An 8,819-nucleotide genomic window follows, 5' to 3' on the forward strand; every position below is an offset into this window, starting at 1 on the left:
TGTATTAGAATCTAGTGCTCTCTGATAATAAAGAACAGCCCTGGTCTTATATACTGACTACCCAATTCTAGTAAAATTTTTCAAAATTTTCAATTAAATGAATTCAAAAACATGTTTATACATATTTATGAACGATAAAACTAGGTTTTAACACCGAAATTATTGTTACCTCAAAAAGGACATAAATTGAGAAACAAACTAAAACGTCAAAATTCATTTAAAATGGAATAGAGGACGATAAAAAGAAAAATAAAAAGCCAAGTGTGGGAAAATTTACCAAGTTATTTTAAACATATGCCACATATATTTGTAACAAATAACTGAAAATACTTTTGCTTTGAACTAAACTAAACTGTTTTACCCAATGAAAGAAAAGAAGAGATGGATCTACACGATGAATCAATTCCATCATTAAAAGGAAGTAAAGTCTTCCGAAAAAGACACGCGCTTCTTGATTTAGGTCATGAAGTTGTCGTCCAGACCAGCTGTAGGTTGACGAAAAATCTAGAAAAGTCATCACTAAAATCAGCAGGAAATCCACGGACCTCAGCATTAAACAGGGTCGCCAAGTGGTCAGATTTATCCTAACCATGAGAAGGATTTATCTCGTACAATGGGGAGGCACCGTGCAAATTAGCTGGATAAGACTAATGAATCAGATCCCCAGAAAGGATAATCTCCTTAAAGATTAAAAATCAGCTTTTAAGACTGATATTACTCAATCCTAGAGATTGACCTTAAAGATTGAGAATTCAAACTCATGGAATTCAATGATATCTAAACTCGAGCTTAAACGAGAAAATAGTTTGATCAAAATTATAAACCGATTTGTTTTCTGAAAACCCTATTTTCAATACGTTCATTACCATTGAACGTAAAATCCTAGGAATTCACCTGGAATTTATTAGGTCACCTGAACTAAATCGGGTGTCAACCGTAAGAACGGTGGTTGCATAACATGGTCAAAGACAGGACCTTGTGCCAGACCGATAAATTATAAGGGTGAGCTTTACTATTGCTCCTACCAAGGATAGTAATTGCGTCCGACACGTTATAGACCATAATCAAAAGCATGTCACGGGACATTGCCTTAACAGTTGCTTGTTCAACGCTTTCCTTTACAACCGGACGGTAGTTTGCCGAAAGGTAATATACGGAACAAGTAAACTGGACGTGTTGCTTTCCAAATACAAGGTTAGCAAGTGGGTGACACAAAACCGCAAGTTTTGAGCTAAAATTTTCAAATCTGAAACCCACCAAACCCACAAAAATATTTTGCAAACACCGGTAAAGGGTTATTCCGGAAAATTTATCTAGGGTAAAAACTAGATTTAATTTTCAAAAGATCAAATGTTTTCATAAAGATCCAATTTCCTTAATGGATCTAAATTTTTATAGTCATGTGGGACTGTAAACCATATCGTTACTACCATTGTTTATACCGCCGTATAGAAATCACTGATGTACAAAGTGTGAAGAATAAAAAAGTGATTCTAGTATTTCAAGACGATATTGCTTGAGGACAAGCAACGCTCAAGTGTGGGAATATTTGATAATGCTAAAAACGAACATATATTTCATATCATTATTCCTCAAGAAAGACAAGCTTTTAGTTGCAATTGTTCTATTTACAAGTGATATTCGTTTAAATAATAAAAGGTGAAGACAAAAGACAGATTCGACGATTTGAAGACGCAAACGACCAAAAAGCTCAAAAGAACAAAAGACAATCAAAAAGGTTCCAATTATTGATAAGAAACGTCTCGAAATCACAAGAGTACAAGATTCAAAACGCAAAGTACAAGATATTAAATTGTACGCGAGGACGTTCGAAAATCCGGAACCGGGACTAGAGTCAACTCTTAACGCTCGACGCAACGGACTAAAAATTACAAGTTAACTATGTATATAAATATAATATAATATATAATTAATTAAATTAATTATATATATATTATATATATATATTTAAAACCGTCGGCAGCAGGAAACTCCAAGGGTGTAAACTGAAAATACCTCTCCGCGACTCGCGGAGTTTGAAGGCTATTTGGCCGCGAGTCGCGGAGCCCCAAAAATCATTCCTGGCTATAAATCAACCCGAATTCTGATCAAAATTATCATCATTTTTTCTTCTCATTCATACGAAGTAATATATATTTATATTTATAATTTATATTTTAATTTTAATTCTAATAATAAGGGTATGTTAGCGAATGTTGTAAGGGTGTAAGTCGAAATTCTGTCCGTGTAACGCTACGCTATTTTTAATCATTGTAAGTTATGTTCAACCTTTTTATATTAATGTCTCGTAGCTAAGTTATTATTATGCTTGTTTAAAACGAAGTAATCATGATGTTGGGCTAATTACTGAAATTGGGTAATTGGGCTTTGTACCATAATTGGGGTTTGGACAAAAGAACGACACTTGTGGAAACTAGACTATGGGCTATTAATGGGCTTTATATTTGTTTAACTAAATGAAAGTTTGTTAATGTTAATATAAAGATTTACAATTGGGCGTCCCTATAAATTACCATATAAACTCGATCGGACACGATGGGCGGGGTATTTATATGTACGAATAATCGTTCATTTAACCGGACACGGGAATGGATTAATAGCCACTAGAATAATTAAAACAGGGGTGAAATTACATTCAAGGGTAATTGGTGTAATTGTTAACAAAGTAGTAAAACCTTGGTTTACACGCAGTCGATAACCTGGTGTATTCATTAAACAAAGTATTAAAACCTTGTTACAATTCGAATCCCCAATTAGTTGGAATATTTATCTTCGGGTATAATAATAATTTGACAAGGACACTTGCAATTTATATTTATGACTGATGGACTGTTATGGACAAAAAACCAGACGGACATATTGAATAATCCAGGACAAAGGACAATTAACCCATGGGCATAAAACTAAAATCAACACGTCAAACATCATGATTACGGAAGTTTAAATAAGCATAATTCTTTTATTTCATATTTAATTTCCTTTATTTTATATTTAATTGCACTTCTAATTATCGCACTTTTATTTATTGTTATTTTATTTAATCGCACTTTTAATTATCGTACCTTTTAATTATCGCAATTTTATTTTATCGCATTTTTATTCGCAATTTCATTATCGTTATTTACTTTACGCTTTAATTTAAGTCTTGTATTTATTTTATATTTTACATTAGGTTTTAACTGCGACTAAAGTTTTAAAATCGACAAACCGGTCATTAAACGGTAAAAACCCCCCTTTATAATAATAATATCACTTATATATATATTTGTATTTTTATAAAAGTAAACTAATATAGCGTTGAGCTTTGTTTAAAGATTTCCCTGTGGAACGAACCGGACTTACTAAAAACTACACTACTGTACGATTAGGTACACTGCCTATAAATGTTGTAGCAAGGTTTAAGTATATCCATTCTATAAATAAATAAATATCTTGTGTAAAATTGTATCGTATTTAATAGTATTTCCTGCTAAAATTATAAACTATTTTATATACACCTCGTTCGACATCAGCCTTACCTCTAGAGCTATTATCTTGACTCCAAAGAAAACCTTTCAATGATTTTTCAATCTCTTCAATAATACCTTGAGGTAACATATACATAGAAGCCCAATAGATCTGCATTGCACTAAGCACTGAAGCCACCAACTGCAATATGCCAGCATATGATAACTTTTTGATTTTCCAATTGTTGACTTTTTTGTTGACTTTGTCAACAAGACTTTTGCAGTCTTTTATCCCCAATCGTTTAGCTAATAAAGGAATTCCTAAATACTTCATTGGGAGATGGCCAACCTCAAAAGGCAACAACTGCACAATTTTACTTTGAACATCTATTGGAACACTTCCAAAAAATATATTACTCTTAGCAAAGTTAGGGTGCAAGCCAGAAGTATTCCCAAAATCATCAAGTACTTTTTTAATCAACCTAATGGACTTTTCATCACCATGACACAATAACAATAAGTCATCAGCAAAGCAAATATGGGAAAGTTGCATACTTTTACACTTATAGTGATACTTGAAGGTACCAGAACTAGAAATATGATCTGCCATAATCAAATTGAACACTTCCATCACCAAAGTAAACAAATATGGAGAAATGGGATCTCCTTGTCTAAGACCTCTACCCCCTTTGAAGTATCCTTGAATATCTCCATTAATGCAAATAGAAAATGCTGTATTTGTAACACATTCCATAATCCACTGCACCATCTTTTCATGCAGACCAAAACAAACCATAATATCTTTAAGAAATCCCCAATCAATAGTGTCATAAGCCTTTTGCAGATCAATTTTAAGAGCACATCTTTTAGGTCCTTTTGACCTATTATACCATTTTAACACTTCTTGAGCAACTAAAACATTGTCATGGATAGCTCTATTAGGCTTAGTTGAAAATGGTGTTTTTTTTAAAAAATAAACTGATGTTTTGGTTCCACCGAGACCTGTGTTACTTGCAAAGAAGACTAAATTTTCTGCTAAGTCGAGCGTTTAATCGTTTGTTCCAGCTCAAAAGTAAGGTTTTGTACATTTTAAGCATCAAGTTTCACTTTTGGTAGTTTTTAGATTGAAATTTTGTTGTATATGTTTGGAGAATGATTTTTTTTTAGAAGCGTAGTTACTTGAATGATACGATTTCAATATTGAGTTTGTAGTTGGAAAAATTGTTTGTTTGACTTATGAAAGTCAACTGTTATGCTTAGAATCCTCTCTGATGTGGTTGTTGTATTTGTTTAATTATTAAGTTATATTTATGTATTCATTCATATTCATATATTCATGATAACATGTTGTTAATTGTGTTTTTTATAATATAGATTTATAATGTTTATAGCAATTTTTTTTTGACTCTATTATCTTTTTAATTCCCTTTAACGGTTCACATTAACTCTTTGTGTAATAATACAGGTCAATTTCTATTGTTAGCGTTTAATTACAGTTTCCTTGAATTGGATGCTAGCGTCAAGCATCTACATTTATCTTCATTTATAAGGTGCAATTTGAATTTGAACGTATTTAGACATATTTGAATTTTTCTCAGATTTACTCATCTACTAAAAGGTAAGTAGATGAATTTGTTGATGTTATGTATGTTGGAATTTGAATAAATTTTGGATCATTTGAAGGGCATTTTACTTATTTACATTAATTTATTGATGTTATGTATGTTGGAATTTGAATTATTTGAATATAATCAATGATTATAGGTAGGAAGAATGGCTGGTCAATTTACCAAGCCAAGATCAGATAATTTTGAGGAAAAGGATGGTGTGAAGTTATCAAGTTACCGAGTCAATAATGTAGATGGTGATACATTTGATTTAAAATCAAGAACACGGGACCCCTAAAGACTGATTAGAGCATACTGCTAATTTGCTGCTACTCTCAAACTTTTGACGGCTTTTGCCATTGGAGGATATGCTACTATGCAGAGGGTAACTCAATGGAATCTTGATTTCACCGAGCATAGTGAAGCCGGCGATAGGTACGCTATGGCAAGATATGAAATTTAATGTTGATTGTTGTTTTTAGTTTAGTTTTTTATTGTATGTATTGATGTCGATTTTAGTTTAATGATGTAGGCATCAAGAGCTTAGCTAGCCGAGTCGATGAGGCACTCAGGTTCATGTCAGCTATTGGGCTCACAACGAACCTTCCTATCATGGCCACCACGATTTTTGGACATCACATGAGTGCTTGCACTTGCCTTATGAGCAATCTATGACTTGATTGGATTCAACTTCAGGCTTATACTATGACTGTTCGGCTCATTTTCTATTAGCTGGGGAACGAACTCGCCAACTTGATGGTGCATACGTTGAGTTCTTTAGAGTTATCGCCAACCCAATTAGAATCAAGGTGAGTGACAAGATGGACCTAAATGAGTTGGTGAAGCTCATTGATATCTTGAACCCACAAAACAAGCCTGGTAAGATAACGATCATAACAAGAATGTAAGCTGAGAACATGAGGGTTAAACTTCCACATCTTATTAGAGCAGTTAGAGGAGATGGTTAAATCGTCACATGGGTTAGTGATCCTATGCATGGAAACACCATTAAGGCTCCATCTGGACTCAAAACTCGTCCCTTCGATGCTATCAAGGTAATATACACATCTCGTCACCCATATTTATTTATTTTAGTTACATCTCAAATAACCTAAATCAAACGCTATAGTAAACTCCATTTTGTCGGTGTTTAACCAACATATGCACTATGATCTAAGTTTTGTTTTTTTACATCTTTTGTGCTCTGTAACTATATTTCATTTACTGCCAGGGAAATTTACAAGTATTAGGTACTACTTATCGAGTTATCATATTGACTTTGTTTGCTTATTTAAAGACTAAATGATGTTAGGTGTGCTTTTATGTCTAACATTCTATTGGTCAAGTCATTATCAAGGTAATCAATACGAGTAACTCTATTGTCGTGTAGTATCATTTGTGATCGTGAATATAACACGTCAAGTTCTTTACAAACATATATTATGTCAATACTTATAATGTACATATATTTATAGGTAGGGTCCATTCGTGTCGTAGCTCCTATAAATCGTAGAATTTGTTTAGAAAAAGGGAAAAGATGTCCTCCTAACGATTTAAAGTTATAGCAATATTGTGAAGTCTAATAAGAAGTTATTGTAACAGGCAAAAGTGAGAGCATTCTTTGATGTGCACGAGCAAGAAAGAAGTCACCCAGCAGGAGTTCATCTCGAGATGACGGGTCAAAATGTGACAAAAAAAAGTTATAGCAATAATTGTTAAGATTTTGATTGTTGGCTTGACGGGAAAAATGTTTGGAATATAAAAATCAAGTCTTTAAACATCCGTGTTTGATGGATTTGTTAGTGAAGTTGCTTTTCCTTTATTGTTTGCTTTTTAGACTTAGTGTTTGCTTTTTGTTTGCCACTCACTCTTGTTTACACGTTAGTGGTCCTGTTTTTCTTCTAATTGGTTTTTTGTAATCCTTATTTAATGAGCAATAATAAACCAGAAAATGGCAAGCAGATTGTGCCAAAGTGTTGTGTTCTTTTGCATACACTTACATTTGGTATCAGAGCTAGGTTATAGAAAAGCAACAGACCTCACATTCCGTGTGCTTTCGTTAAGAGTAAGATGAGTGAAGACAAAACGTTAACCCAAATTCCTCACTTTGATGGTCATTACGACCATTGGAGTGAACTTATGGAAAATCTCCTACGTGCAAAAGGGTTATGGAACATAGTTGAAAATGGTTTTGCTGAACCAAAAGAAGATACAGTTCTAACAGAAGTGCAGCAGAAGCAATTGGATGCTGATAAAATGAAGGACCATCAGGTCAAGCATTACATTTTTCAAGCATTGGATCGTTCCATCTTTGAGCAAATCCTGGACAGACGCACGTCCAAGGTAGTATGGGAGTCAATGAAGTTGAAATTTGGAGGTAATGCTCATGTCAAGAAGTCACTTCTTAATTCCCTGCGCAGAGAATTTGAAGTGTTGGTGATGAAGAATGATGAATGTGTGACTGATTACTTCGCAAGGGTAATGTCAGTCACAAACAAGATGAGAAGTAATGGTGAAAGTATGTCAGAATCTAAGATTGTAGAGAAAATTCTCCGTACATTGTCTGATAAGTTTACCTATATAGTTGTGTCGATTGAAGAAGCACAAGATACTGACACCATGTCAATAGATGAACTGCAGAGTTCACTTGTAGTTCATGAACAAAAGTTTAAGCGTGTTAACAATGATGGTGAAGATCACGCTCTAAAGGTAGAAGAATACTCAGGGTACAAAGGTAGGGGTCGTGGTAGATCATCCTATCGAGGTAGAGGTCGTGGACGAGGTAGAGGTAGCTTTGATAAAGCTACGATTGAATGTTATAAATGTCATTCTCTAGGACATTTTCAATCCGAATGCCCTCAATGGACCAAAGAGGCAAACTATGCTGAAGTGAATGATGAAGATGATTTGCTGTTGATGGCTTACGAAGATGTAAAGGTAAGACAGTCAAGTAATATGTGGTTTCTAGATTCGGGTTGCTCGAACCACGTGAGTGGAAATAAAAGTTTATTTGCTGAATTGAATGAATCATTCAAGCATACAGTAAAACTTGGGAACAACACAAAATTAAATGTTTGTGGTAAAGGTGTGGTAAAATTAATTGTGAATGGAACTCGTTATGCCATTGGTGATGTCTACTACATTCCTGACCTCAACAACAACTTGTTGAGTGTTGGACAATTACAGGAGAAAGGTCTAATCATTTTGTTCAAAGATGGTGTATGTACAGTTTACCACCCTCAAAAGGGTAATATTGCTAGTTTAAAGATGTCCACAAATAGGATGTATAAGCTGAATACGGAACCATTTGATGGCAAAGAAGATGCATGTTTACAGGAAAGTAACATGGATGAATCAAAGTTGTGGCATCATAGATACGGACATCTAAGTTACAAGGGCTTGAAAACACTTCATCAAAAACAAATGGTTGAAGGGTTACCCACTGTTAATGCTGAAGATATAGTATGTGATGCTTGCATGAAAGGAAAACAACATCGTAATCCAATACCAAAGAACACTTCATGGAGAGCAAGTGAGTGTCTTCAACTTCTACATGCTGATCTTTGTGAGCCAATCACCCCTATGTCGAATGGTGAAAAGAGGTATGTGTTTTGTATCATAGATGATTTTTCAAGAAAATCATGGGTGTATTTTTTAAAGGAGAAGTCTGAGGCATTACACTATTTCAAGATATTTAAGGCAAGAGTTGAAAATGAAAGTGGGAAAACAATCAAATGTTTTCGAA

At 34.0% G+C, this 8,819-nt stretch overlaps 1 pseudogene; it reads left to right on the top strand.

The window, feature by feature from the left end:
- Positions 1 to 4,719: 4,719 nt before the first annotated feature.
- Positions 4,720 to 6,979, top strand: LOC139875963 (phospho-2-dehydro-3-deoxyheptonate aldolase 1, chloroplastic-like; annotated as a pseudogene).
- The last annotated feature ends 1,840 nt before the right edge of the window (positions 6,980 to 8,819 follow it).

This window comes from Rutidosis leptorrhynchoides, chromosome 11 (assembly GCF_046630445.1).
Source record: "Rutidosis leptorrhynchoides isolate AG116_Rl617_1_P2 chromosome 11, CSIRO_AGI_Rlap_v1, whole genome shotgun sequence".
NCBI lineage: Eukaryota > Viridiplantae > Streptophyta > Magnoliopsida > Asterales > Asteraceae > Rutidosis > Rutidosis leptorrhynchoides.